Source organism: Crocuta crocuta, unplaced genomic scaffold (genome assembly GCF_008692635.1).
Source record: "Crocuta crocuta isolate KB4526 unplaced genomic scaffold, BGI_CrCroc_1.0 scaffold168, whole genome shotgun sequence".
In the NCBI taxonomy this organism is placed as follows: Eukaryota; Metazoa; Chordata; class Mammalia; order Carnivora; family Hyaenidae; genus Crocuta; species Crocuta crocuta.
Window position 1 is genome coordinate 1,131,024 of NW_027532591.1, and position 4,222 is coordinate 1,135,245.

The window sequence follows — 4,222 nt, forward strand, 5'->3', positions numbered from 1 at the left end:
ATTTGTGGCAAAGTAGTGACATGAATGGGCAGACAGTAAGGCTTTTTATTGACTTAAGCAAAAAAGATTGAGAGCACATATGCAGAAGGCTGATGTCAGCTGCCAGAAGGAAAAGTCATGATTTTTCACCCAGTTTCCTGGCTTCAGCCAGTTCTCAAACCCAGAGCTCACTGATGAAAGTTGAAGCCACGTTCCCTTTAGGAAGGATCCCCATGCCACCACTGAAAGTGTTTACCCCAATCTTTCTCCAAAGGGACCCATGGCCATTTTCCAGAGTACTGAATACCAGAGAGTGAGGAGTACTCAGCTCTTTTGAGGGCTGCTAAATACCAGATCTGAACTGATGTATTTCCAGGAAACCCTAAATATCAACATGGCTTCTTAGAGTAGAGGCCTAGGGAAGCTAGGAATAAGTGGAGTTCTCATCCATTTCATGGTAAATCCATTGTAGTCATTTCCCAAGTACATGATTAAGATGGATATACTCAACAGTCTGCAGAAATATCTTGTTTATTTCATGATCTGTGAGCAAGAGTCATTATGGTGGGAAAGGGAAAGTTCATGCTCCCAAGATTGTATCCCACCCCAGCAAGATAATAAACCTAAAGCAATACTGCTTCTAGCGGAATGGCAGATCCCAAAAGATATAGTAGTCCTCATCATATTCCACTTTAAGTCACCATGCTGACCCCTGGAAAAAAGAGATCGCTGTGGAGGAAGATGGGTTACTGTAAACATAAGCAAATGATAGTCTAATAGCAGTTGTGCAGGTGTTTACTAGAACACATCAAAACAGCCTCTGGCATTCGGTATGGGCTACAGACCTGTTAACTGTATTCTTTTCATCCCCACCAAAGAAAAGAATCAGAAGCAAGTACATTCACTTAGGACAGCAATGCATATTCAGTCTTGCCTCATAGCTACATTAATGCTCTCATTCTCTGTTACAGTATAATCAGGAGGGGCCCTGAGTGTTTGCACAATCCATGGAATGTCACATTGGTCCACTATATTTGTGACATCACAGTAAACAGACCTAAAGAGCAGAAAATGTCAAGCAGTCTGAAAACCATGGTAATATACATGTGCTGAAGTAGACTAGGCAGCCACAGTGGTTAGTTGTGTTGGGTGTTCAGGGGAAGGCTCTCTGAGGAGAATACATGTAAGTAGCAACCAGGGGAGGGAATAGCTAGTGTAAGAGCTGTAAATCCCAATGAATATAGCATTTTTGAGAAACAGGAGGGCCATTGTGGCTGGAGAACAGAGGACAAGGGGTGTGGGGGGTTAGTGAGTGTAGATGTTTGAGAGATGGTTAGGTTACCCACATCATGTAGGATCATGGGCCCCAAGCTAAGATGTGCAAATTGTAACTGACCCATTTGAAATTTCTTTTGATCTAAGCATAATGGGGAAAAAATGAAGGGCTTTCAGCAAGGAAATGATAATGTCTCAAGTCTGTTCAGGCCGCTATAACAAAATGCCATAAACTGGGTAACTGATAAACAACAGATTTATTTCTAACAGTTCTAGAGGCTGGGAATCAAGATAAAGATTGACCTGAAGATCAAGATCAAGATGTTAGCATATTCAGGGACTGGTGAGAGCCTACTTCTCAGTTCATAGATAGGCTTTCTGGTGGTGTGCTTACATGGTGGAAAGAGACAAAACAGCTCTGTGGGTCTCTTTTGAGAGGGCACTAATCCCACTCATGAGGGGTCTACCCTCAGGACCTAAGCACCTGCCAAAAGCCTCACCTCCTAACTCCATCCCATTGGGCATTAGGTTTCAACATATGAATGTGGGGGGAACACATTCAGTCTGTGGCAGATGATGGGATTTATGGGTTTTTAAAAAATACTTTAAAAAAAATCATCTCTACACCCCATATGAGGCTCAAACTCATGACCCTGAGATCAATGGTCAGATGCTCTACTGACTGAACCAGCCGGGTGCCCTGATTTATGTTTTTAACAAGAGCAGTTTGGCTGTGTGTGAAGAATGGATTGCAGGGGTGTGGAAGTGCAAGCAGGATCTTCTGGAAGGTTTTGCATTCACACAGGCTGGAGATATTGGCGCTTGCTCTGATGGCCATAGTGGAGACAGAGAGGTGGATGGACTAAGGGTATATTTTATAGGGGTATTACTATATTAGGTACCTTCATTAGGTATCAAAAAGGAAGCATCAGGTATAACAACATTTTTGGTCTGAGCAACCAGATGGTAGTGCCTTTTGGATGGATAAGGCAGATTAGATTGAAAGAGGAGGAAACTTGGGGCAGAGTTAAAAAAATATGTGAAAATAAAAAATTCGAAGTCTGAAATGCTTGGTAATTGCCTCACTACATAAATCTGAATTTCTGGGATGGTGGTAGCCAGAAATGAGAATCTGGAATTGTTGGCCCAATTCATGGTGGGTGGTTTTTTTCTTTCTTTTTTTTTTTTTTTAAGGTGCCAAATGGTTTGTTTGTTTTTTTGTTTGTTTTCTTCCAAGATTTATTTAAATTCAAGTTAGTTAACATACAGTGTAGTATTGGTTTCAGGAGTAGAATGCAGTGATTAATCACTTACATATAACACAGCGGTCATCACAAGAGCCTTCCTTAATGCCCATCACCCCTTTAGCCCATCCCCCTACCCACCTGCCCTCCATCAAGTCTGTTTGTTCTCTGTATTTAAGAGAGACTTATGGTTTGCCTCCCTCTCTGTTTTCATCTTATTTTATTCTCATTCACAGGTTTTATTCTCATTCATGAGGTGGAGGAACATATAGACAGACGGAGATGGCACTCTGGTGTCAAAGTGTTTGGACTTTGAAGACAGACCGAAGTGAGTTTGAATCCTCTTTCTACCACTTATTAGGGAAGTGGCATTGGTTATGTCACTCTGTGTCTCCAGCTCCTCCTCTACAACACGGGGACTGCAGTACCTTCCTCTACCTCTCAGGGGTACTGGGAGGATTAAGAGCATATGCGAATCTCCTGGCATCAGTAGCAATAGGGTAGGGACACTGACACCACCATTCATCAGTGAAAGCCACTTGAACTACAGTCTTAGGGCCTAGGAGAAAACATGGCAATTTTACAGACCAAATCTTTGGAACATGAACTCATGTTCCATACTATTAAAAACAGTCTAGGTAAATGCTTATACCAGCCTGGACGAGGGTGGGGCACGATGTAGAATCCTGAGGTAGGTAGTGCCACGTAGGAACGGTTCTGGGCAACTCATTCACACTTATTTCTAGTGGTTGGTAAAGCTACAAAACATCTTCGGCAGATGAACACATATGTGATCTTCTAGAATAAACATGGAGTTTGAAGTCAGGGTTCAAATCTCCAGTCTGTCTTGACCTTACCCTTAAGTGTGAACTTCAGTCAAGTGGGAGGGCTGCAGCAACACGGACTTCGCGTCTGGAACTTCACTGGCATGAGCAACCCACACTGGCTCCTTCGGGATCCGCATATTTAATAAATACGTCAAATGCCATCCTTGTCATTTTTACTTTAATGCAGCTCGTCAGGAGCTTAGCATTGAGGAGCCCTTGAATTTGAAACTTACGGAGCAATTAAACTCCCTCCTGGGAGAATCGAGACTTGGAGACTGTCAGTGCATAGAGATGAGTAATTGCGCATTTGTCTGCCCCTCGCCAGAACAATGGAACACTCCACTGTTCCCCAGAGACTTATGCTGTACTTCAATGAGCCACATGGACCTTGCATATATGTAGTTAAATCTGGGAAACTACTCATCTAATAAACTTGGGGACCGGCTTATCTTCTGTCAATTTCTTTTCATTAGCCATCCTCACGGGAAAGCACTCCATGGCTGCCTGATGTGATTCCTGTCCACCTTATGGGAATGGTCAGTCATGCTGAAGCAACGATGGCCTTGCTGGTAGTCCAAGCACCGACACATCCATGCTGTCATGACAGCGCTTTGAGTAAGAAATGGCCGATCATATTATCCCCATCAGATCCTGGAGCTTAGAGAGATGAAGTGACATGCCCAAGGTCACAGGGAGGCTTTGTTTCTCTGCAAAGCCCAATCCTTAAAGGTAAGGGCTCTGGAATTAGGCACACCTGCATTCAAATCCCCGTTTGGACAGTTATAACCATGTGATTGACCTTAGAGGCTCTGCTCAATGTCCACCCTAATCCCCTTCCCCTCATTGCTGCGGGGAGCACTGCCCAACTTGTGACTGCCAGCACCTGGATTGATGTCC

At 43.5% G+C, this 4,222-nt stretch overlaps 1 long non-coding RNA gene across 5 annotated transcripts in view; it reads left to right on the plus strand.

The window, feature by feature from the left end:
• The first annotated feature begins 1,099 nt into the window (after positions 1–1,099).
• The window catches only part of LOC144244423 (uncharacterized), a 3,653-nt gene continuing 530 nt past the window's right edge, over positions 1,100–4,222 (plus strand). For 2 of the 5 annotated variants that reach the window (XR_013338942.1, XR_013338944.1), the window contains exons 1-4: positions 1,100–1,162; positions 1,525–1,597; positions 2,735–2,826; positions 3,799–3,940. This is a non-coding gene — a long non-coding RNA (uncharacterized LOC144244423). Of the gene's footprint in view, positions 1,163–1,524; positions 1,598–2,734; positions 2,827–3,798; positions 4,183–4,222 lie in introns of those variants that run through there. The other 3 variants (XR_013338941.1, XR_013338940.1, XR_013338943.1) reach the window with 3 other exon arrangements.